We start from the raw sequence: 26,821 nt of genomic DNA, 5'->3' as shown, positions 1-26,821 counted from the left end.
TGGGCAGATGGTGTCTGCAGAAAGGAGACATTAAAATGCCTTCACCATGAGGGGAGTTTGTGGACATTGGAGCCTCTCTACAGCACCACTGGGCCCTTTGCTGTTCAGGATGCAAATAATCATCACTGAACTGCACTGACAGATTTGGATTTTCATTTACTTGGAGAGAATGGTCAGTTCTTAATAAGGTAATTAAAGGTCCTCTTTAATAAACCAGTACAAGACATTTTATGTCTCCCGGCTAGTGCCCAATGTAACTGAAGTCCAGATAAACGCACTGACAAAGAAACATCCATTTTTATCTAATGTTTATTGACCAGCTTTTAAAAGCAGTAGGCTGCTGCAGGAATCCTCCTGAGAACTCCCTGCTGCTGTGCTGCTGGGGGCTGGCTCCACATTTTGGCTCGCTCCGCTCTGCCGGCATTCAGCGAGCGCCTTCACAGCCTCCCCTCTCTCCAGTGAGAGATCGGAGCTTCTCCAGCTTTCCACCTTCTGCTTCCATCCCTTACTGCGACAGCGGCTAAGAGCTCAGTGTGAGCCAGCCTGCCTGGAAACACACAGAAAGGCTCGGCTTATCGCCGCTGAAACACAGTGCTCTGCGCTCCTCATTAGGGTGCTGTGCTAATTAATATATCAGAGGGGGCTGTCAGGAGCGCACGCCGATTAGCTGCCAGCCCAGCAGAGAGGGGCTGGGGGGAAGTGTGGTGCTGGAGCTGGTTTCTTTATTTAACTCCAGATCTTTTTGCCTCCCTACAGCAGCAGCTTTCTGCCTGCACTTCTCTAACGTTCTCTGTCACAACCCCAGGCACCACAACAACTTTGATTTCTTAAAGACAGACACAAACTATATTTGTACTGAATTATTTTTACCCATAGATATCACAGATGTGAAGACAGTACAAGAAGTGAGAGTGTCTTAAAACCAACCCGCCACACTCAGCCCCAGCATGTCAAGATGCTTGTGAATAATCTGGAGATTTCAGGTCAACCAAAAGGCTGACAAATTATATCCATGAGGATCTCTTTCTGAATTTTTAGTGTAGCTGGATGGCAAAAGCACAGTGGCCTCTCTCCTGCTGTCATTTTTGCTGGAAAACAGTTTCTCGGTTTCTGCTATCTGCTGTCATCCTTCTTTTGACTTTGCTTTATCCCTCATGCCCTCTGCCTCATCACAACAACTGAAATCTATTTGGCCTGCCTTGTTTCACCTCTTTTCTGCATCTGTCCTGCTCCCAAGGCTGCACCTCATCCTGGCTTCCCCTTCTGTTTCCCAAACAGGCACTGTGCTGGTTTTCTCCTCCACTCTAAGCAGTGTTTCCACTACATCACTTCCAGCTCTGTATGCTTCTCCCTCTTGCATCTGCCTCTTCCTTCCCATGGTTATCTTCTTTTTTTGGCCCTCCTTTCACTAAAACAGGCAATATTTCCACACTGGAGGAAGTGCTTAGTGCAGTCCTTGGGCATGGTTTTGAATTCCCATTGCTCACAGAGTCTCCTTCAGTTACCCAAAAGGGAGCTCAGCAGATAAGTTTTCAGCTGCCAGAGAGCAAAAGTCCTCAGGAGGATTCTCTATTTCTGTCAAGAGCTTCTCCGTTGCTACAACCACATACCCAGATCATATATCCTAATATTTTTCCATGGGAAAAGACAAGTCAGCCAGCTTGTGACTTTCAAAAAGTGATCACTGATTATCTCGCAGTTGCAACCAGGAACACCTCAAAGAAACTTGTACTTCTGCATGCAGCCAGGGCACATGCAAAGATTTCATGTTGGCAGGATCTGCATTTGTGCTGCCAAAATGCAAATGCCCCTGCGGGCCAGCTGAGAGCACACCAGTAGCTGCAACCCTTTAAATAATCCAGATGGGTGAGTGACTGGTGTTGCCCACTTTGTATGCTGGGTTCACACCTGCAGGTCAGACCAGCAGGATGTAGCTGGAGTTTGTGTCAACAGCAGCCTACACACATTTAGCAGGGGCTGCTGGAGCACAGAAGGAAGCAGGTTTGACAATCACCCGCATGCTGTATTTCTGAAAAGTCCACCACCACATGCTGCATTTCCTTTGGGTAGTTTAAGAGCTCTGATCCTTACAGCTCCACCAAGCACTGGGAGGTGGGGAAGGGAAAGCACAGAGAACAACAAAACCATCCATCCCTGCTTGTGCTGGTGCTACATCCATTTTGACCTGCAGCTCCTTTCTCCTGGCTCTGGATTTGACCATGCTCTGCAGACATGAGGGAGCACAATGCTCCAAGGCCAAAAAATCAGCACAGAGTTAAATGATCATGGCTTCCTGCTTCCAAGGAAGCTCAAGACTCCCACTTTTGTAGGTGGCTCCCCAAGGTCTGTGATCTGCAGGGCCAGACCAGCTCCATCACAGGGCTCAAAGCTGGTTAGATTTGGCCCCTCCTGCTCTCACTTGTTGGCATTGCCAAGATCTGTCTCCACTTTGTGCCCAGCACGAGAGGACACAGAGTTCTGTGAGCTCAAGTGACCCCCGCGGCCAGCAGGGTGCAGGTGAGAGGCTGGAGCGTGTGGCAGAGTGTGGCAAGCCACACACAAGGACTTGGCAAGCCATGAGAGCACAGTAACTTTAGCTGGAAGTTGCAACACTCCCTTCCAGTGGAAGGGTGTGTGCCATGAGCATTTACCAGAGCTCTGGATCTCCTCTCTTCTGCACTAACAGCTGCTCCAGCCTGTGCTATAAAGTGAAAGTCACCACAGAGGAAGGTGCATCTTTGCAATCACCCCCATATGCCCCAGCTTCAAACTCCCTTTAGGGAAGGTGTGATCCCAAGGATGGCAAGGATAACAGACATCTCGAAACTGCCTGGGTCAGATCAGGCTTTGTTTGCCCAACTACGTACCATGAAAAGGTACCAAGAAAATCCCTTCTCGAGATTGGCTCCAAACTGCCATACACATAATCTACATTTACATATACGTATAAAAGCTTAATATATATGTAAACTATATTTGCATACAAACATATGTTAAAGCCTTTGGTAGGGATGAATGATCCCTACAGGCTGAGCTGCTTGAATTTCTCAGGGAAAGACTCAGGCTGCACTAGGGATGTTAAGCTTGAGATATTTAGATGAAAAAAAATCTTATTTTTCAATAGTTGAAATTCTTAAGGCCTTAATCAGGTTAGAGGGATTTAGAAGTTAGATCAATATCTCAGCACACAGAATATAGAGGTTTTTTTTCTAACTGCCTACAATAACGATTTTAAAAGGAAAGAAAATCATACCATTTCAGCTGACTTCTCCTAGTCCACACAAGACACACTCTGGCAGCCGTGTGCCACCCTTCTGGTTTCCAAGAGCTCTGTGGCATTCCAAGGCATTACTGCAGAAAACAGATGTATTTTTATGGTAATCGTTTTAACACCTTTGACATTGTTTTGTAACTACCTTGGATCCCAATATGCTTCAGAAAGCTGCTGAGAGAGGTGAGGGCTGACGAGTCTAAATTTAAGGAGCAGGAAACCTGACTCACTGCTGGCACTGCCAGTGGCTCCCTGCAGGAGCGAGTAAATCATCCGGGGTGTCTGTGCAGCACCTCAGCCTCACCCAGGAGCCTTTCTCCCTTCAGCCATGTGCTTCAGGAGACATTTCCAGGGAGTGGGTGAGGATGAGAACGCTGGTGGCATCTGTGAATGTCTCCATCACCTGCTGCAGTGTGTCCTCACCCACGTTCCACACAAGGAAGTGTGATCTTTTGGTCAGCCTACGGGTGGCCAGGCTGACAAAAGATCAGCGTGACAATGTTGTGTGGGCGGGCCAAGCCTAAACTTCATGCTTTGCTTCAGGCAACCAGTTCCAAATAATAGTGAAAACTAACCCTTCAAACAAGCAAATAGCCCTTGCAACCATAATTAAAAACCTGGGGGTATTTTTAAGTTTCTGCTCCAAGTGTTCTACATTTCTGATGGCAAACTAGGAAAGGGGAGAGTATAGAGATACCTGGGTTTTGATAAAGAGTTGTATTTAATTTTCAGAGATCGAGATGTTTAGTAACATCTGAAAATATGTTGCTATTGGAAATGGAAATATTTTGATGACCATTTTTAAAAGACCATGAGAAATCTAGAGGTGCCTTTCCTCTGGTCCTGCCCTCAGGTGGGACAATCCCTGGCTGCCTGGGGCCAGGAGAGTTGTGGAGCATCACTCTGCAAGCAGCCACAAGAGCCTCTGGATCAATGTATGTCTCAGTGGCTGTGTTTGTATTTGACAAATTCTCTTCTTATGAGACCCACATGTCATGGTGACCCTTTCCCATGCTACGAGCAATCATCAGAGAGGCCTTTCTGGAGGGAGGAAACTGGTGGTGAGTGAAGGATAACATCTGCAAGGTGATGTTGCTGCTAAGGTTTCTGCACTGTGACTTCTGCCACATCCAAAGCCAGCAGAGCTCCTTGGAGACAGACTCCTCCAAAGCCATCTGCTTGAGCGGGTGATACCTCACACACCTCGGAGGGAACAAGCAGAAATCCACCACAGCTCCCCTGCCCCCCTGGCCAACAACCCAGAGCCAATAAAGGCTAAGCCCAGCCAAGGAATTAAATATCATGCTGGAAGACCAAAGCCTTCACTCCCCTGAAACAGAAGGTAAATATCTCTAGTATTTACAGTACCAAAGTTATATTGGAGAACGCTCCCACAGAGACACTGGTTCAAAGGAAAGTGTTGCTGGGGCTTTGGCTAGCACATGGATTTAGTCCCAGCTGCAAAGCCATGTCCTGAGGACAGGAGGGCCTGGGACAGCTAGGGTCACACAGCCCCCTGGCTGCCTGGCTGAAGAAGCAGCGGAGCATTACTAAGTGCTGGGGGGAAAATAAAAGAGAAGGATAAAAAGACTCAGACTCCATTTTGTCATTAATATAAAAAAAAATAAAAATAACCAACATTTTGTCCTTAGTACAACACGACCAGGTTATAATTTGGGGGTGCACCCCTGCTCCATCAATCCCACCACTCTCCTGCTGCCAAATCCTTGATATACTGGAACATCCCTGAGGCACAGGGCCTTGCCACCTCAGAACAGGGATTTCCTTGGGAAAATCAGCTTTGCTCCAGAAACAGGGTGATGGCTGGTTTGGATTCACACTTCCTTGCTGTCAGGAAGCCAGGTCTGTCCCACAGCTTGGCTGAACATTGGACCTGGAAGCAGGAATGATCTGAGGCTGAAATGATGCTGCTGGTAACAGAGGAAAGCAACAATTTTTGTTGCTCAGTAGCTACATCTCCAGTCCTCTGCTACCCTGTTTTGCTGTTGCTCCAGGCCCTGTGATGGTTTAAACCCCTGTGGGCTACCATGAAGCTGCAGGCACTGCAGATCTGAGCATCAGATCCGTATTTCCCAGGGTGCTCCTGACTCAGTCTCCGGATGCAGCACCAGGCAGACAGAAGCTGCCTTGCCCAGCCCTGCAAGCTGCCTTCCCTAGGAACCTTCTCCCAAACTATGCAATTCCTGAATCTCTTCAAATAATCAAACTTCAGGAGGAAAGTGAGAAAGAAATGCCTTGTGGGGCTCACTTTGTTTCTGGGGAAATCAAAGGCAGCAGGGCACCAACAAGACAAATCCCCTTCACATTAGCATGGAATTCTGCTCCGCACTCAGAGCCCTTCCCACAGCACAGCTCATCCCTGGTGATTCTCAGGAGCAGCTGAGGTTGTGCAGCCTGTCCCCTTGCTTCCCTTCACACAGAAAGCATCCTGCCCTCCCCAACACCTCAGCAGTTTCTTTCACCCCCTTACAATGTAGCTGAATGTTTTCAGTTGCCTGTTTCACTGCAGTCCTCCAAAATCCTCTGCTTGCAGATCTCGACAGCTCCATCCTCCTCTAGGGTAGGGGTTGCCTGCTGTTGCCAGCACTGCATCTGCACTTTCTGGATTTTGGCCTTGGAAGAAGCACAGGACAGTCTGAACCCAGGGGAGTTCTTCCACCAAAAACTGGGAGCAACAGCCTCAGACTCTTTTTGTATCCCCAGTTCCCCTTGCTGGAGCCGTGAACAATCCCTTCTCCATCCTCTTTTGCCCTGGAATGCTGGCTGCAGGAGTAGGGCTGCAGGGGTGGTGGTGAAGTAGCCCAGCAGGGGAGGTCCTCAGGGCAGTCACCAGAACAGCATTCCCACCAGTGCAGGCAGAGAAGGAAAGGGAAAGTACCTCTTTTCCTTCTGAGATTAAAAAAAGCCTTCCTAGATTTAGAGCTACTTGACCCATTTCACTCCTTGGACCCACTCCAGAGCTTTCAGCCTCTCTTTAAGAGCTGGAGTCCAGCTCAACCCATCTCCAATATCCCTCATTTTTGATGGCTTCTAATCATGTCCCAGCAGCCAGTTCATCCTACATTGGATGGAAAGCCATGGATCCCTTGACATACACACACCCCCAACCCCAGGCTCTGCCTTCCCCTTCTGCTACTCAGCACATCTGGTCAGCAAAGGAGCCCTTTGGGCTTTCCCGTATGGTATGAAAGCATTTGATTTGTGCCTCATTTTGCTGCAGAACTGAGCGTAGGTGATTTCTCATTGCCAACCACCCCCTCAGCCTTCCTGAGGGGATATTCCTGTCCCCTGAGCCTGCTCTGTGCAGCAAACCCTCAGACACCAGTGGCAGCCTGAGCATTTGACATTAATAACATGATTTCCTGGGGATTGGAGAGGGAAGATAACCCAGACCACCATATGAATAAACACAGCTCTGAAATGATGAATCAGAAAAACAGGCACTCATTAAATATGTCAGGTCTCACTGTAACAGCCTCCTTTAAATCAAAAAAGCAGCTCTTAGAGATTATACCTAGCCTTCCTCTCCACCCATAGAGAGCCAAGGAGCCTACAAGTACTGACCAGAGCTGGATTCAGAGAAACTGAAGATTTAGTCTTAAAAGCTGCCCCTTTTATGGTCTTCAGTTGTATTTTTGCCTACAGTATTTTGGCCCAGAGCTGTCTGACCTCCAAGACTTGCAGCAGTATCTGAACCTAACCTCCCTTCACCAGACTGAACACGTGCCTTGGGCAGATGGAGATGCTGAGGGGACAGAAGCTGCAGCAAAAGCAGAAATGTTGCACTGCTTGAAAATCATTTAGCTTCCAATAACTCACCAAAAGCAGCCAGACTGCCAGTGAAACCATTCATCTCCCTTGCTCTTCCAGAAGTATAGCAGCGAATAGCTGCATTTGATGTTTTTTAGTTGCTCCCAGCCTGAAAGCTCACTTTCTGAATTCCAGCCCAGAGAGAACTTCCACTGTTGAGCAACAAACCCTGAATTGGACAGTGAGACATGTGACTGCAATAGAAACAATGGCACTGCTTCGACTCAGAGGGGACAGCACCAGAGCTCATTAATACCTTCAAGGCGACAGTACATGAGAAGGCTGGAAATTATTCATAATTTTAACAGAGTTGGAGACAGAGCATTCACTTACAGGTAGTAATGAAGGAAAATACCTGCACTTGGGGAAAGTTCTTGGCAGGAAAGCTGTAGAGAGCTCAGCAATGAGAGAAACTCATTGGAGAGAAAGACACTCTGCCTGGCTCAGGCACAATCCACATTCCTGCGCCTGTTTGCCCTTGCTCAGCTGATATAAAGGATGTCCATGGGCAATGAGGTCAGATCCCTCATGGCCACACCAGAGCTCAGACTTATAACCCAGCAAAGCTAAAGTACAAAAGAAGAGAAGGCCACAAGGTGCCCAAGTGTTTTCACAATTACCATTAACTTTGTTCAGCTTCTGACTAAAGGTATCAATACATGTGACCAGTGAAAGTTTGTTTTTCCTCCTCCATATAGAGCAGCAAAATGCATCTCCAGCCATTTCCAGCACATGAAGAAACTGGAGGGGCTGGAGACTGAATGGCTGCTGCTAATTTATTACAGTCAAATGAACAGCATCCCAATCTGTCACTGCCTTTGCAGGCTGATGGAAGAATAGGAAAATAAAGGGGCTGATGAGGGCTGTCAGGCATTTCCTTGGTAAGCTCTGCGCTGCCCCACTGCTGCTGTTGGACATTCTGACCCATGCAAACCTTCCTCAGCACACAAACATGCAACCCACACGTGTTGTGAAGTGCTGGCACCTCCCTGCCTCTGGGGAAACATTAGAAGAGATCACATTTCCTTTTCGTGACTTAAAAGGTTCCTTGTATTTCTTTACAGCTTCTGCAGTTTGCAGCTGCAACAACAACAGCCTTCGGCGGCAGCAGCACAGCAGCCTCCGGGCCCAGTCCAAATCTATGATTTCCTTCAGAATTTTCCATGGCAATGCTTCCTGCTGTCAGTTTGTGTCTGCATCCCCATCATGATGCACTGGGCAGGACAGAACAGCTGGGGCAATATTTCCAGCCGCCCTTGGCTTCCCAAGGAGCTCTGGGATTGCTTATTTCAGTGATGCTTCAATGTTTCTCTCCTGTTTGAGAGTCTCAGTACATGATGCTCTACTTTGGGTAATTAATTTTTAAAGAAGCTGTGTATATTAATGCAAATTCTATTAGCGATGCCTCTTGGCAGCCCGGGTATTAAATACAATGCCAGTAGCATGACAACACTTGACAGTCTCCACAGTGGTAAATTACATATATTATTTTATGCCACTTTTAATGCTTTTAAGACGCATCCTTAAAATAAACTGGAATTGTTAGTATGCTTGTACTAAAGCACAAAAATATTCCTTCTTAATTTAGCCAAGCGTATGTTCCTATTAGAGCTGAAGACGCCAGATAAAGGCTGGCACACACCATGTGTGGTGTGAAGTGGTGGAGCTGTGTTGCCTTCAGAGGGATTGCAGGGGCTCATATCAACGAAGGCTCTGACTTGCTATTCCTTTAGAGCCATAACTTGATATTCCACACTGGATGATTATCGTCAAGGGACAATCACAGCATTTGACAGCAAGCCCAACTACTCTGCAAACTGTTCTGGTGATAGAAATTCATAAATCTTTGCTCATGTGCTGGCCACTAGAGAGGGACAGAGGAAGACGCTTCGGAAGTGCAAATCCCTGCTTGGAAGAGTTTATAATGCAGAGTACAGTGGCAGCACTGTCAGCGTTGGATTCAGCCTTTACATGAGGAAGGAGAAAAATCTGCTGACGGGTTATATTCCACAGCAAATAAATTGTGCTGACTGCTCACAACTGAGTAGGACTTGGACACAGGAAGGGCACTGTGCAGGATCTAAGCAAAGCTGGAGCTTGCACAGCACGAGGTATTACAGAGAGAAAGCTAAACAGGGCCAGCACATAACTGCCTGACCCAGGTGTCCAACAGTTCCCTGCTCTACAAGTCCATAAAGTAAGGTAAAGCTAATCAAAAGGTCACAGCCCCACGTGGGTGTTAAATGCAATGCCACAAAACAGGACAGATGGGTTTCTAGTTCTTTCACTTTTTTTTTTTTTACAGCAGCACACGAGGCATGGAAGCAGTTAAGCTCTCAGAAGCTGGGATGCAGCAGAAGCCAGGCTGTACAAGTAACCTGAACTCAACATTATAACAAAACCTGGAGCTGGCCAGTTGCACTCTGGTCTTGGTCACAGCTTCATTTCACTGTGCAGGAGGGGCAACGTGGCAGGAGCTGATGTTCTGCTCCAGCAAACACTGTTTTCCATCTCCTACCTTTGACTCCTTAACCTCAGCATCCGTCAAATGAAAGGGACACATCCACTGATAAGGTCAGGCTGCTCTCTGCCCCCAAGGTATTTACTGCTGCTCAGCTGAGTTCACCTGGGTATCTGCACAGAAGGGAAAAGGTGCTGGCTGACGAAACCCAGTCAAAAGGCACCAAGTGCCCTCATGGAAATGATTTGTGACTGGATAGCATTTTGCCTGTGTCAAGAGCTGGCAAGGCAAACTAGGTCAGTTCAGTTTCATGGCTGAGTCCTGCTACAGACGGGACCTTGTGAAGATGTTGCTGCCTGCAGACATCTTGGGCTCTGCACATGGTAGATTTGCTTCCCTCTGCAGTGCGTCAGCTGGGACAAGTCACGTCTGCAAACACCACGATGCACCAGCCAGTGCACGCACACTGTGCCACCAGCGGGGTAGCTGGTCTTGCAGCAGGGAGACTGCTGGGAATGGCCACTTCTGTCCATCCTCCGCTGCACATTCTCCAGCCCCTTCCTCACTGAGAAAGTCAAACAAAACACAGGCTTTGATATGTAATTAGGCAGCAACAACAATGCCCTTCTTCACTGATGACTCCCAGAAGATAAGCACCAAGAGGCCTAGTCAGTCTCTGGTAGAAAACATCCTTGAAGAGCCCCAATATTTCCTGAAGTCTGCCAGTGCCCCTTCTTGTAGGAGCCATGAAAGAAGCACTGGGCATCTCTTGGGGTAAACCTAACACAGCACCACCAGTGCTCCAGTGATGCTGGGAGAGGCTCATGGCCTCAGGCAGCTGCCTGTGCTCCCCCGCTTAAGGAAGGGTCTTTTCAGACTCTGATTTCCATCAACTAAAGGCTCAAAGCAGCTTGGGGGTAGTGGTCACTAAGGAAAGGGTGGGGAAGGTGTAAGGGAGCAATCCATCGCTTAGGGCTTGGGAGTGGCTCTCCCAATTTAAGCCTCAGGTCCCAATTCTGTAAATGCAGATATTTTGTTCAAGGTCAAAAGCCTTGTTCAATCCCAAAAAGCTGTGCTCGTGTCCTTCCTCACCCATGCCTTCATTCCTCCAGAAAACAAACAGAAGGGAGCAGGGGGAAAAAAACATTGGCACAGCTCTGCCCTGGACTACCATATGCTCCTCTGAATCGCCTCTTGTCCTCTGAATAACCAATTTCTGCTCTCTCCATTCTCTCACATGCAGAGGGAAACATCCACACTTTTCTCAGCCACATTACCCGACATTTGAAAACCCATCCCCCTGGCACTTCCCTCACCCTGCTGGCACAGACCACATTTCTCTTCCCCACTCACTGAGATTTGGTTGGTGGTGAGGAGAGACTTTGGCAAAACATCCTATTCCAAAGCACACAGCATGTATGAGAGATCAGTGGCAATCATCCCATCCCCAACGTCAGATCTAAAGAGAGATTTAATCCTGTGATATTTGAAGACTTCACAAGAACAAGTTCCCTTTTTTTAATTAGACTTTGGGATTTCCTGTAACAGAAATAACAATCTTCAAATTATCCTTTCCTGTTGGAAGGAAAGCATTGCTGTACAAAACACACAGCAATGCCTCAAAGCACTTACCTCCTAGGAACAAAAGAAAAAGTGCAGGAAGCAGAACTTGCACATTGCAAGGATCAAATGTAGGTCAGCCCTGGCCTGCTTTGAATGTTTCTTTCCTCTGCACTGAACAAAGAGGTTAATTCCACCCCAGGCCAGACCACTCTGGGAGGGAGAGTGGCTCTCCTCCACCTCTTGGCTCCTCCCTAGGCTTCAGTTCAAGCCGGCCTCAAGAACCAGCAGTCAGCAGCATAACACAAGTGTTTATAAGATCTGAGGGAGTCTTGCTGGCTTTTTAATAGGATGCAGGGTAGCTTTATCCTTGATAATAGTAGTGCCATTCTCACATATGAACTGGAGCTAACTGGGACATCAGACCTCTGGTTACAGCTCACACATTATACTGCAGGTATCAATTCCCCCAGCAAAGTCAGCTCTAACTTCAGTGCACTGAACTGCAGACTTTGTCCCATTCCTGCAATGAAACAAGCTTTTGACACTGCAGCAAGAGACCCCAGGGACTCACCAGGCAACTTCTGCACCTCCATACAGAGAGAGGGATAAGGCTTTAGCAGCTGCAGTCAGGAACACTTGCCAACAGCCCATCCACAAAGCCCAAGAAGCAGAGGAAAAGCTTTCACTGGTATTGAAGTCAGCCAGTGTCAACTCTGATTTACTAAAAAGCAGGTGAGCCTTAAAGCCTCAAATGGCTTATGGGGAGAGTAGTCAACAGGTCTGATCCAATCCTCCACTCTCTGAAACCATCTCGTACAAAGAGCACAGCAAGCCACAGCTCCAATGGTGCAGGAGCAATTTGCTCTCTAACAAAAGGCAGGGAAACAAAAAGACTCCTGTAAAATACTAAAGGGAGAGGGAAAGAACATAAGACTTGAACAAACTCAGCTTAAAATCCAAATAGAGTTACAGGAAACTCTCTAGAAATGAAAGCAAAGGAAAAAGCAGCTTTCCTGGATGCCAGATGTGACTTCAGGGCAGGGAGACTTGTGGTTTTCCAAGAAGGAAAGGATTTTGTCTTGGCAGGACAGATCTAAGGACAAAGCAATCCCACTTATTGTGAAATCTCACCCTGCCATTGGTTCCACCCTGCAGGTGTCCAACGCCCTCTCTGCAGTTAACCTTGGTGCCAGTCACTCCAGGGGGATGAGTCTGTTCCTGCCAGACCTCAGGTGTGAGAGTCCCCACCTACCCTGTTCATCACCAGAGATGATACAAGTGGCAGAGGGAGAAGGCAACTTCCTCTTCGGATCAAAACTTGTGTTAAAACACATTTCCTCTTGTGATCAAATTTGGAACACGACCTGCATAAAACCGAGTTCCATTCGGGTATTGCCAACTCTGAATCACCAGGCTGTGCTTCAAGGTGCCATCCCTGACCTTTCACACACTTCAGAATGTTGTGTTGGTACCTGTCTGCCACAGCCACCAGCCATTCTGCAAGGCCTTTCCCTGCTCCTCCTGCACTCTCCATGGCACACACCCCAAATGTGAACATGGACAACAGTGGCTCAGTGCTGCAGCACAACCCCTCACTCCCAAACTGCTGATGGACAGAGAGGGAAAACCCACTGTAACCTGATCTTTCCAGGTGACAACTCTCCTCATTCTGGCAGTGCCCTCTCTGCTCAAACCTCACTGAGCCTTCCCGCGTGTCTGTCAGCAGACAAGGAAATGTTTCTTGAAGTGCAGCTTACAGATTGCTGCACAAAAATAGTTTATTTGCTTATGGTGCCAGGGATGCAGCATTAGGGATGCTCTCAAGTCACTCCAAGCATAGTATGACTACAATACAAGCTACTGGAGCAGAAAGCCTGGAAGGGGGAAGGGAGGCCAAGAAAAAGAAAAATATTTTTTCAGGCTGTCTTGAACGCTATAAGCTTTGCTTTATTTTTTTCTTTTCCTAATGTGACACAGAAAGCTACTGGGAGCCCAGAGAAACAAACGGTTCCTACACAGCCCTCTTTATTAATGAAGTATTGATAAAGGCAAAATTAAAACCGCATTTGTAAAGCCCAAATAATAAATGCTGCTTTGCACTTATAGCACAAACCTCAAGCTCAAAGATCTTTTTTCATGGCTGTCTTAGTCACTTGCAAAATGGCTTTTGAGGAAGGTTCTAGATACTATGGCGAAACCCCAGATCATCACGAATTAGGGCTGCCTACATGGTAAAATTATGCTCATCAACTGAGTCAGCACTGGAACAAGTTTAGCAATAACAACACTTGATAGACAATAACAAGACAAATTTAAGGTACTGCAAAAAGTTTATTACAGTGTAGCTGTTCTGTGAAATGGCTGTCACTAGACAAATTACTACAGTATGTAGCTAATAGCTAATTTTCAAAAATGTTTTGCAGCAACTTTGAACATTCAAATGAATAGTGGGTGTTGTGAAAGTGAAAGCATTTTAAGCCAAATTTTGCTCTTAGATGTGCTGTTATTGCAGCTCCTAATGAGATTTCATCTTATAGCCAAGAATGAGAGCAGTAACATGCAATTATTTGTTTGGGGTTTTATTTTAAACTGAAATAATGTTGATTCAGAGCTTGGTGAAGGAGTCTAGTTATATAAAAGGTTCTAGAATTTTTAATTTATTTTTTTACACCTGTATCTTTGCAGCAGCCAGGCTTTCATAAAATAAAGCTGTTGTTAAATCAAGCAGTACCTCTTTCCCTAAGTGACCCCCCGCATCACTCCCTCCCACACTTGCCATTCAGCTCTTTCTCCAAAGCTGCACCATACCTTGGTAGTGTTTTAATCCAAGTTTAGCCATATCCTATGTGGCCACTGACAATCAGTTCCCCAGACTTCTCCTGGCAGAGCTAAATATGTTTGCGCTATAGGAAAAAACAACACCATATGGCAGTTGTTTGATCTCTAAGCAGAAGCTGTTTTTTTGAAAACTGATGAGCTCCACCTGTCTAGAAAGTTTCATTTCCCTCCCAGACACTGCAAAAAGCTTACTTGCACACTGCACATATCCCCAGCACTGAGGATAAGGAAACCTTAGAGATCTCTTCTAGGCTGTCTAGATCAGGACTAACTCCTGACAATCTGCAGGAGTGTCACTATTGTCTTCAGAGATGATCAGGGATTGGATTTCCCCTACCAGGGACATTGCCAGTCTTCCATACTCTGACACTGGCAGCTGATGGGACTTTCCTGTCCATTTCCTGGGGTGTTGACCCCAGCTGCAGCCCCCACATTTGCACATAACCTCAGGTACAGATATCCAATTACATAAGCCTGACACACCACATTATCAGCCTGCCTTGAAGAGCCTCTGACATTATCTTGGACTAATTCCGCAGGCCAGTAAGTCTTGTTCAGTGTATCTGTGACATTTTTATCTACTCTCAAATCACTTCAGGACATAAAAGGGTTCAGACTTTCAGGGGACACAAAGTGTTCATTCTGACCTGCAACTGATGCCAATAAGAGAGCAACCAATATTCTAGTTTGGCACATTCCATACATTGTGCCATGATGTGGCCTGGATGCATTCATAGGGGAAAAAACCCACAAAAACCCCACCCCAAAACCCTAGGAAAGGGGCATGAAGAGGGGGAGAATAAGCATGATCTCCCTGTGCAAGATGCTGGCTCTGCTTTCTTTCTTCATGCTGTGAAACTATTTGCTAAAGGAAATAATTTCACTCCACTTCCTTCATGAAATTACTCTTTAAGTGCTGATTCTCCATCTGGTGCACAGCTCCAGATTTCAAAAGATATTTAGGGATCTAGCTCCCAATTTCACAGAGATGTCTGACATGTTTTAAAATTCAAATTTCTGTCTTTAGGTGCAACAATACACAAATGTAACCCTTAATTTTTAAGCTGGGGGAAATGAATTGTAAGGGAAGAGTGAATTAAGAAAACCACACTTGATCTTGAAGCTAGATGCAAACTTTGATGTGAAAGGAAGGTTATGGACTACATCTGTGTCTCACACACAGCAAAACCAGCCATGTGCCACACCAAAGAGTTTACTGGTTTGTAATAGTCTCTCAAGTGTGAAAATAAAAGTTAAGCTTTCTTCACATCACACACACTTCAGTAAAGAGCTTACTTTAAACCCACTTGCCACTAACATCTGGCTCCTGGGGAGCTTGGCAGGGACCCCAACATGAGGTGCCTGCTTCCACACCATCTAACCAATGCCTCCTTCACGGAGTGGAGATGGAGAAGAGCCTCGGTAAGGAATTTTCCTCCTGTAGGGAACTGCTCGTCCAAGCTCCAGAGACCCAGCTATCACATCGTGGGGGTCAGGCACAGCACCATGAGGGCAGGGCAGAAAGGGCTAAGCAGACTAAGGCAGCACTCTGATCCTCAACACGGCTCCCACACCTCCACCAACCACCATCACCTCCACTTCAGTCCCCTGACACCTCTGCAAGCCTCAGATGAGAAAGATGCCCTCACAATAAATAGTTCCCTTGATAAGCCTGAGCTGCTGGCTGCTTGCACATTTTTTCCTTGTTGGTAACTTGAAAACTTTGCACCTTTGCTATTAATTTTCCTGGATTGTTAATTCTTACATTGGCTTTTTTTTATCCATACACTCACACCATACTGAAATACACATTTGCTTTTTTTTATAGAATCCTTCTGATTTTCTCATTCAAAGAAAGTTATTTTAAAGACGCTCTAAAAAGGAAACTTCTTGAGTCATCCACGCCTAAAGTGTTTTCACTATGATGAGTCTATCCACCAAGGACTCCAAGGGACACCAAACCCAAAATGTACAGCTATCCTAAAACCCTTTTGAGTTATAAGCAATAATTAAAGACCAACCTGAATTTTTTCAGTCTAGGAAAAAATGCTATATAACTTATTTGAAATGTGAGCCAGTCTCCCAATAGATGAAGGTTTCAAACAGCTTTCTTGGCTTTTAGATAAGCACTAAGCTAGGACATCATGGCAAAGATGTGTTTAACACAAGACATGTAACAAATCAGTTTAAGTCAGTCATATATTCTACTTTTCTGTCAGCATGGCATCTTCCAGAAAATTGTAGTCTTGCTGGAAAATCTTTCTTAGTGTTTCATTTCTCATTGCAGTGCCAACAAATAGCCAGGCAGGTGATACATGAGGGCTACAAATTCTCCACTGTGAAGTCAGGGGCATCACACCAACTCAAAGCAATGGTAAGTCAAGCCCATCTTTCACACTGTTTAAAAATTAAGGCTCAGCACACTGCCAAGTCTCCTTCTTAGACACGCTGATGTCTGAGAAGTTTGCTTCAAGAAACAATTAGCTGTCCCATTCATCCTGTGAGCTGTTCATTCAGGAACCAAATGACTGCCCTCCTTTGTATTAGCCAAGATTCCTGCTCTCACATCTCAGGATAGCACTCTATAGCAGCCTGAAGAACCACTTAAAGATGATGTATTCATTATTCATTTCCAGAGTTCATTAAATAATCTTTCATATTTGTTTTCTTTGTATTTTTGCCACAACAGAGTGCAAATAAGCTGACTGCTGGGTCTCAGAGGAGAAGATCAAGGATGCTGATTACCTCAACATACAGCCTGTGTTCTGCTGGAGTTTACAGAAGAGCTTTGCTGCTCCTGGAAGCCCCAAAGCATACCCCGGGTAAGCAGCAGTCACTGCCTGCAGTCCACATCACCTGGGCACATCACCAGTTTGGGAAGGGCTCTGACCGCCCTCACCAGGGCTTTGGCAAGAGTGGATCATAAACCATAAACCAGCACTTTCCCTTGGAAACAGGCACTCAGGGAGGAAAACAAGAAGCAGGCAAACACTATCCTTAGGGAAGGCAGGGAACCAATACTCAGGGGAAACCATCCCCAGAGAGTAAAGACTACAACTTCCATCACAAGGACCAGGCAGATGTCTTCCTGAAAGCAGCAGAGAACTGACTGATGAAGAAATCCTGGTGAGGAAGAACCACTGCTACTGGAAATAATCAGAGTTTTAGGTTAAACGATTAGCCCTATCTTGATGGATTTTTCAATCAGAAAGAGATCCTTGCTCTTCTCACGCCCATTTCTGTCACAAGATGGATGAATTTTGCAAGCCGGGAAAGGCGAGGAGAAATCCATCCCACCTACTGGCATTTGATGCAGGACGAGGCAGTTTCCAACCGAGCTGGAGCCTGCTGGCCACTGCACGAACTGCTTTCATACTGCTGTCCTCAGAAGCCTGTACGTAGTCCCTGCATCTGCTCCCTGGGGCTCCGGGGGAGGAATAAGCAGCGTCGGTGGCCTCAGGGACTCCCACAGTTGTTTTGCAGAAGCTCAGACTTTTATTTAACTACTGCATCCCCAGATGATAGACTGAGGTTATGGCAAACAGTAGAGATTCACAGTTGCCAGAAGGGCAGTGCTGCAGGAAAAGCAGCCTTGGCTTTGACAGAGCAGAAGGGGAAGGAGAGGGCTGAGACTGCAGTGAACTGTGCTGCACTGCTGGCCTCAAAACACTCTCACGTGTCAGTGCCGTGGTGGCCCTCAGCGTCTCACAGGATTAGCTCCTTCCTGAGAAAGTACTGCACTTTGGAGAGAATCAGAAAATCCCTAAGGACAGGTAGCATCTCCCCATACCTGATGTCTAAAGCAAGCTCCTCCTCCCCCTCCAGCTGCACATAATTTCCCCCCAGCACTAGGAAAACAAAATTAATCAAGTGCCCACTGCTGAACACAGCACCAGATCAAAGAAGAGTGCAAAGGAGCACTGGAACCTGTGCCAAGGCAGGGCTGCAGCAGATGCTGCCACATGGCAGGGATGTGTTGATCCTGGTGCTGTGTGGGCTTCCCAGCTGTAGCAGCATCAGCTCTGCTGATATTGATCTTGTTTTTCCATGGGACTCTGGTTCATACAGCTTTAAATATTTTTTTGTCCTTCTTAACATGGTTGCTCAGAATGAGGCAGGACACAGAGGTCCTGGATGTATCTGCTCAGATGAGCTGTGTTAGCAGGGTACATTGCTCCTCTCATAAGCTGCCTCCCACCTCATTTCCTTCCCCCACACAACAGCCCCTGTTTTTTAGGCACTAATGAAGGCAGCAAAATGGTTATAGGACTCTGGGGATCCTTTATCAGGAATTCTGTACCTATTTTAAAGGCCCATTTCATTTACGTACGTAAGGATTTCTCTCCTAAGGATACTCCTCAGGAACCAATCCAGTTGAGAGAAGGGATGCAATGCAGGTAAAAAGTAAGGTGCTGTCTTTTTCTGAATTACTACAAAGAGATAATCAATATTTACCTGCACACTTTCTCACCACACTACAGGACAGCTGCTCCAACACATGGGCAGACATGAGTAAGGGTGCAAAAAAAGGAAAAATATTGCTAAATCCACTGCCATCCCCTTAACAGGGCAAATACAACTATTAAAAAGGCAAAAGGGAAACTCTCTTATAAGTGCAGTTGTAGACAAGTGTGTTCACCTGCCACACGCACCATTTACCTGGACCCAGGTGAGCAATAAGGGCATTGCTGAACTTCACCCTCAAACCATCAGTTGGAGCAGCATAAGGTTGCTTTTGATAAGACATCTTGTGGACACTTAAGGAATTTACTGTGACAGTAGCCTTTGGCACTCTGCTTCCTGTAGGAGAGTCAGATCCTCAGAATTTGGGTAACTTCAGGGGACAGCAGTTACATCCACATACATACACCAGCACTTTGAGAGCCTCTGCCAAACTAGACCCAGGAATAGACACAGCTATCTTGACGATTTGAGGCTCCGGGCTGGTTGGAAAGCTCAGCCTCACTGGCCCACCATGCCTGGGGATTTGGTTGCCTCAGGCCCAGACAAAGCTGCAGATTTATCAGTCTTGTCCTCTGAAAGAGATGTCAAACATTGATACTGTCACTCTGCTGGTTCTCAGGACTGGTTTTGGTCTGGCCTAGGGGCTAAGATCTGGTTCAGCAAGAGGAGACTGGAGTTCAGCTAACCTGTGTGTAAACACAGGGCCCTGGTACCCTACACAGCACAGGGGCTTTCAACATCTCTTCTGACACAAGTGAGGAGCCAATCCACCAAGTCTCTTCCCTCAGAGACACAATATAACCCACCTTCAGTGCCATCTACGCAGCTCCTCTAAAGCCAGCAGACAAACTATCCCAGCATTTTCATTCCTCTTTTCAGTAGGACGCCAATATTCTATACATTCTATGCAGTCATAATGTGGGGGTGCTCTGTAAAGGGAACAGTTGTTGAAAGGAGTTGGTAACAGGAGTGGGATCATTTACCCATGACAACACTTTCAGCTGTCCAAGATCATTGGTGTCCATTCAGTGATTGATGAAATTATCTGAAGGTTATTGAAAGGCATTCACACCACACAAAGATTTGTTACCAGCCCTGGCTGGCTCTGGGAGAGGCCTAGTGCTTAAAGGGAACTCTCCTCACTTCATGGATTGAGAAGGACTAGGATAAGACACGTTGGCAGTGAACAGTGACACAGAAACCAACCCCACATCCCTTCCTCAGGAAGGTGATCATTCCTTTCCTAGGCATCTTTGTGTCAGTCTGTCTATATCCCTCCCATCATCAATACTCTGTGCTTTGGAACATCATCTGAAGGATTAAAGGGCTTCTTTTGCTCTAAGAGGGAACAAAGCAATGGGCTTGTTCAGACCACACTGCTTCCAAGGACTCTGCAGCTGGAAAAATCCATGTGGTCTGCTCTGCTGGACCCCAGGGAACACAGACACCTCTCTTGGGTACCCCAAGAGCACTGCAGAGAAAAACACGAACAAATAGAAAGCTGCCAAAAATAGAGGTCACATAAATAGGTGCTGTCATGATGGATTTTCCCCAGAAAGTAGACTTAAGAGTGATTCTGTCTCAATACCAGTTAGCAACTGCCAATAATAATATCAGTCCCCTTCATACTGGGTTGAAACCTGCAATTAAGAATTCATTCAGGGTCAGGCCTCTAATTGGTTTCTCCCGTGTTGTGTATGCCGGGAACTGAAGAGGACTCCAGAAAAATGATGCTGGAGGAAGAGTCATTTGGGCTCTCTCCTGTTGGGGCAGGAAGTGCAAGGGAAGAAAAGGAGGAAAAATACATGCTCCATTAGAAGAAGAGATCTTAGGGGTTTTACACCTCATATTGACTGGTTTGGCTTTTTGAAATTTGGCTGAATAAAGACAGGCTTTCTGAAGCAGCCAGTTGCTGCCTGCCTTCTCCCCCACACCTATACAAAAGCAATACAGAGTGGGCTAAGTTACTGCAGCATATTCCCTTGCTTTGTTTTATTTTTAACTCTGTGTCTTCCTTCAGTTCTCGGAACAACTCCTGCACAGCCCTGTCATTTCAGACTCGTTTCCCCCAGTGGATTTCAGATTCTTGCGGTATTTCAAGTATCCATAGATGAAATGTCAGCACAGATTATTTTTCTTGATCTCAGTACCCCTTTCATTATTTATTTTCACTAGGCTTCTGAAAAGTACTTGTTTCTCTGAAAAAAAATGAGGACAGCAAGGCCTTCTTGTACACACAGTCCTATTTTTTCTGACCTGAGTTTTGGTGCTGGTTAGGCCATGCTGCTACAGCACAAGTTACACTAAAGCCAATCCCTTCCCTTAACACAAATCAACAAATCAGTCTTGGCCTACATGCTCCAAGAATGGCAAATATAACACACTTGGACTTCTTCCATCAAATAAATCATGCCTTGGAAGTGGAGATAATGGGGCAAGTTACAATTTTTAGCTCACTTCCACCTGGGATTTTTATCCCATTATCTACTGTTTATATCATTTCTCATTTGAGCACCCTTGTGTCTTATGAAGAAGTCAGCATGGCCCCTGAGGCAGGCTTCAAGATATTTTCAGTATAATATTCCTAGTTGGTTTTGACTCATGGAAGAGCAAAATGCACCACCTGAAAACAACAAACCTGCCACCAAGCAACCTCTGCTCTTGTAAGCATCACTGCTGTGTCTCACACGTTTCCCTGGGGCACTGTAGGAAATGTGCTACAGTCCCTATCAAACACCAGGCTTCAAAGCCTGGATGAAAATGACACGGAAAGACAACAGCAGTACCCACAAGTCCCAGGCTATGCAATGTTTTGCCTTTTAACCATACTGTGTTCCACGGGAGAGGAACAGCTGTAATAACTCACCACAAATACATCCTTTGAATCTCTCCAGCCTCCTGCTGAGGCAAGATGAGACCATTGCTGTACAAATTCTCCTTTTCATGGAGGAAATTGCAACCTCTGCCCAAGCAGGACAGTCCCTGTCACTGTGCTCTCTGATATGGCAACTCAGAGAATTCCTCTTCTCACAGATTTCTCTGTCTCAAAAGTTCATTAAACCGGTCGAAGATGAAGACTAAATCCCAGGTTGCCATCAAAAAAGTAGCGAGTCCAGATGGTAAAAAGTCCCCTTGTGAGTTACTGCCTTCCTCTAGAGAACAAAGCAGTGATTTTTACCTATTTTTTAACGTAACACTGTACAGCCAAGCTAAGATACTTGTTCTGACCAATCTCTGCCTCCACCTTCGAGGGGTAATACCCAGGTACTCCCCCTTTCCCCAAATTCCTTCCCTCCATGAATGCACCATTGCTGTTTTTTCTTTAGATCTGAGGATTCCACAATATCAAGATACTTTTTTTTTTTTTTGCTTGACTTCTAATGAGGGCTAAGCAGACAAAACCGAGCATGTTCCTGCTTCACCTGCTCTCTCCCAGACCCCAGTATTTTTCTGTACAAAAACCACTGGACATGAACATCCAGCTCCCTACCCAGAAAGATACTGTCACATCCCCGTCCAAAATTTTCACATTTCACCTTTTATGATACACTTCTGTTCTCCACCTTTTTTACATTTCCTAATATCTTGGGATATGTCAAGAGCTCTCATCTTTTGCTGTACAAAATAGAAATTGAACTGAGATCCTAACTCAAACTTTTTAAAAATTAAAGACAAAATAATTGCTGTGTCCACTGAATCATAACCAGCAGTCCTGGGAGAACAGAAATGGAAACTTTGCAGTACACAAGTGGATTCCCCAAACCAGACCTCTGAGTTTCACTTGTACACAGTGATCGGATATTTCATCTTCCAGTCAAGATGTGCAGAACGATGAAAACAAAGGCTTTAGATCTCAAGAGAGAAATCTAATCACCATTTCTCAGATCACAAAAGGTAATCCACATATAGGGAGATTTACCTGCAAAGCTTATTGCAGCAGAACTGGAATCTCATTGCCTCATTCCTCCCATTGCCCTGCAGTTTCCACAGAGAATGAAGGCAGTTTGGACCTGTTTCACTGTCCCAGGAAGGGAGCCATCAGAAAGAGTTTGTACTTTATTGGTCTCAGTAAGCACTGAGAATTCAGGGGTTCATTTACATTGTTTGACTACTCAGCACCCAAACAGGTTCGTGTGAAAACTGCCAGACCTAGCAATGAAAAATACTATACAATTAGGAAAAAAATGTTAGATAAGTGAATAACAGTTTGTCCTGCCAAACCAGGTTCTTGGAAATTGTTTTGCAAACTGTGAATCAAGCTCATGCCTTTATTAGCATGGGCTTTTCCTACAAAAAAAAATCTTGCCTAGTTTGGCTGTTGTCTTCCCTTCCTTTCCCTCATCTATGTTAACCTCTTGATACTTCACTTACACAGACTTATCTACACAGAGCCCAACCCCAGTGATCCATGTAAGCAGCCTTTTGGAGCACCTAAGTTGATAGAAAAATTGATCATGACTCTTGGCACAGGCCTCCCAGTCTGCACACTGGCTCAGAGTTGCCACAGCAAAGTACTGTCACTCCACAGGTTTGGGTTCTGAAGCCCATGGGTTAAATCTGATGTTTTAAGTTCAAGGGCCATTAGGAGATTCCTCAATGTTTCTGTCCACTGCCCAAAATCCATGGTGTTTATTGTGTGACCTGACCTATTGCCCACCACAAAACTGCTTCTAATTGCTATTTTAAGCCCTATTCTGATGTGCTGCTGCATCTTTACCCGAGGGACTGCCCACATCCTGGCTGGTGTCTGCAAGGCCATTTAGCAAAGCAGTGGCTGCACTGTCCTACCACGTGTGCCCAACACAGGACATCTATCCATACCACACTGGTGGCAGCCCTGCCCCAGATACCAAGGAGGATCTGAAATGAGGAGACATGCACTGCTTTATCTTCCCATCATCTCCTCAGTTAGGCAGTTACAAGACTGTCTCAAGCAACAAAAGAAAAAAATCAAGATCAATAATTTCTTCCTCAGAGAGAATCTGAATTATGATCTGAAGCACATCAGTTTAAATTTAAATACCTCCCAGGTGTCTTGGATTAATCATAACCATTACCTTGCACAGTCTTGGAGTTGTCAACTTACGGGGAAAATTTACTGAAAGCAGAAAAGCAGAGACCAGAACTGGCTACTTTCTACTGCCTTTTGCCAGTCTTGCCTATTTTAGACCACAAACTCATGGGGGCATGAGTAGCTTCATCATTACGTATATTATATAGCACAGGAGAAGATGGGATTTGTCTTGCTTTAGGCACTGCTGCCATGTTCATTTCTAATTGACAGTGTTACATTCAAATTATGATGCACCCACCACTGCCAAAAGCCCCTCCTGGAGAAGGCTATATACCAGGAAAGAAAAATATAGGATTTCTACAGAATGTTTAAAAAAAAGGAATTTATAAAACTCAGTAGCTGAACTGTAATGCAAAAATTCAGATTATGGCCTGCAACTTCTCCTGCATTGAAAGAGAGGGAGAACTGTTTCACATGCCACTTCTCGTTACTCTTCAGATGCCTGCCCACAAGCACTGCAAAACTACAATTTAGCTCTACAGAATGGGTTTTAAAAAAAACCCACAAAAACAAAGAGAAAACAAGAGACTTCTAGCAGAAGTTCTTCCCTGCAGTCTGATTTTCAGTGCAGGCAGGTGGAGCTGAGGGCTCCAGCCAGCACGCAGCATTCTGCTGGCTGGGGATGCAGTAGTCTGCACAGTGATTGCTCAGTGTGCAGAGAGGGATGCTGGCAGATTGGTTCTGAAAGATCTTTAATACAACCAAAAGGATAGACTTCATTTACCCAGAAAAGATAGAAAAGGCCTTTTGCAATAATATCAATAAAATCTCATTCAATCCTTACCCTCCAAATCCCCACTGCAAATTTAAGTCTGATTTATCATCAGCTGGCTGAGACAAGCAATTAAAATAGAACATTAGAGGGGACTTAGGTGAATTCGGTACCGTGTGTGGATATGTGGCAATAAATCTGTTCCCTGGCAGTGTGTGGGAGAATTCCTCCCTACTGTGGATTCATACCCAGTATCAGGCAAGGCCTCACTTGCTTATTGCCAAATAAGCAGTGGGACTGCTGCATAGGATGGCAGCATCCCAAGCTCTGTATGCGGGAAGAAAACAGTGCTAGGGCTGACTCTTCGTACAGGTTAAGTTCCATTTCCACAAGGAAATGTCATGCCAGATATTAATACATGCAGGCTGCTCCTCCCTTCAGCCTCTGCTAATTATTATCTGTTTATGGAGGAAGATAAAAACAACAAATTGTACAGAGCCTTGACCCTCCCCCCAGCAAAACCAATCAATGTCACCAAGCAGATCAAGTGAAAGAGAAAAGTTCCAGTACCTTTAGCACACCCAGAAGTTTCTCCAGCTTTCAATGTGAATAAGGCTGTGTTATGAATGGTCATCTATGTAATAGAGTAGTAAGAGCTGGAAGTTTTGGATGGCCCCTGGGCCAACACAAGAGGGCACAGCAATGCTGCCCTATCCATGCAGGGCCACATTCTGGCTCTTATCAGAAGCACATGTGTGGGGAGCAGGGAAAAAATGGAAAATTCCTGGGAGGAGCCTCCAAAGCTTAGGAGGCAGCATATGATCCAACTCCCCCGACACCAGCAGGGCAGCTCCTACTCTGCCAAGCTCTGTACTGTGACAATCTCTGGTCCCTTTTCTACCAGCTGTGGCTGGAGGTGTAAGTGCTGGAAGCACAGCTTTCACGTAGCTGAGAGCTAGAAAGCAAATATGTGCTCCAAAGGGATTATTTTTAATTTCCCTGAGTACCATGTATTTGGGGCTGGACTCCCAATGATTTCAAATAGCTGAGATTACCAACAAGCCCGGTGCTGCTAAAATCACCCAAATGAAGGACTCCTACCTTGAAAGGACCTTGGCTCCAGCACAAAGCTATTTCTGCCTTAGCATGATCGATTCTGCCAACCTGCTGGGCTTTTTGTGCAGGAGAGCTGGGATCAGCTGAAGGTTCCTTCTACAGACAGGCTCCAGTGCTGACACAGAGAGCATCACCCAGTGAGGCATCAGGGCCACGTGCCAGGTGACTCACAGGAGCAAGGGGACACTCAGAAACCAAATCAAATCACAGAAGCACAGAGTATTCTGAGTTGGGAGGGACCCACAAAGATCAAAGCCCAACTCCTGGCTCCCCACAGGACATGCCCAAGAATTCCACCTTGTGCCTGAGGGTGTTGTCCAAATGCTCCTTGAACTCTGGCAGCCTCGGTGCTGTGACCACTTCCCTGGGGAGTCTGTTCAGTGCCCCACCACCCTCTGGGTGAAGAGACTTGACAGTGAAGAGCTTAACTAGCCTCTGTGGGTCTTCCCTGCAGACCTTTCCAGCTCCATGAAAGCTCACTGCCTTCCAAGGATCCTGCCCACTGGGAACAGGAACAGCTCTGCTCCCTGCTGTTCTGCCAGCCAGAAGATCTGCGTCACACTGGGGCGAGGCTGGGGAGGCAGGAGGAGCATCCTGACTATTGAGGAATATGTTCAGAGCAGGTAGCTCAGGGTGGAGCTGCAGATTGAGCTGAGGAGGGCAGGAGCCTGAGGGCAAGAGGCCCTGAACTGGTGCTGACCCCTCCAGAACTCAATCTGCAGCTTCACCCTGAGCTACCTGCCTTGAATGTATTCCTCAACAGTGGCATAAGCAGGCACAAAAGACAAGCTGCAACGAAGCTATTTTCATGTCCAGACTCATCTTGCATATGGCTTTTGACATTGCTTGCCTGCTTCTGGAGCAGGCAGAAGCCTCTCCTGTTCCTTGAACTATTACAAACAAGTCAGATATAAACCTCAGCACATCTTGATCTTGTTTGCATGCATGCTGTGTGGTTGAAAACACCCCAGGAATAATCCACTCCCACAAAACACTTGGGTGGCTGCTTGGGATCCCCTGACAGGTAAGTGCTCACAAAGTTTGTGGCAAGGACAAGGCAAATGCTGACAGTGGAGCACATCAAGTGAGGCAGCATTAGCACCCCAGTCCCTGAGCAGGTAACACACACAACCCCCTGCCCAACCACTGTGTCATGGCAAACACCATAAGAATTTTCCTGACTAGCTGTCCTTTTGCAATCAGACAGACCTCATAGCTTCAACTCAGTTGCTCATACAGGACTCTGCTCCATCCTCAATTCTTCACCTCTTCCTGCCTCTTCTCAAATGCTCTCCTGCACAAACCTCAGCCTGATACAAGCAGCCAAGTCCCAGCAGTCTGTCACCCAGAAGCCAAGAATCAGCCTAGACATTAAACCTTACTTTTGGCCTTCCTTGAGCTGTAGAAAAAATAACTGGTCAACAGTCATACTGCAAAGGCTTAACCTCCATCCTCCAGGTGCAGGAAAAGTCAAATAGCAAACCATGAATC

At 46.1% G+C, this 26,821-nt stretch overlaps 1 long non-coding RNA gene across 1 annotated transcript; it reads right to left on the bottom strand.

Annotated features, from left to right (window-relative positions):
• Positions 1-291: 291 nt before the first annotated feature.
• LOC121674771 lies at positions 292-24,944 on the bottom strand. The gene is made up of 3 exons (XR_006019826.1): positions 24,785-24,944; positions 3,254-3,351; positions 292-547 (listed from the first exon to the last, which is right to left on the bottom strand). It is a non-coding gene; the product is annotated as an uncharacterized LOC121674771 (long non-coding RNA).
• Positions 24,945-26,821: the final 1,877 nt, after the last annotated feature.

The sequence above is a fragment of the Corvus kubaryi genome, unplaced genomic scaffold (genome assembly GCF_017639235.1).
Source record: "Corvus kubaryi isolate FWS band 111438036 unplaced genomic scaffold, C.kubaryi_AGA036_p1.0 70, whole genome shotgun sequence".
NCBI lineage: Eukaryota > Metazoa > Chordata > Aves > Passeriformes > Corvidae > Corvus > Corvus kubaryi.
Note: the sequence above shows the minus strand (reverse complement) of the source record. Positions and strands in the feature narration are given on the sequence as shown.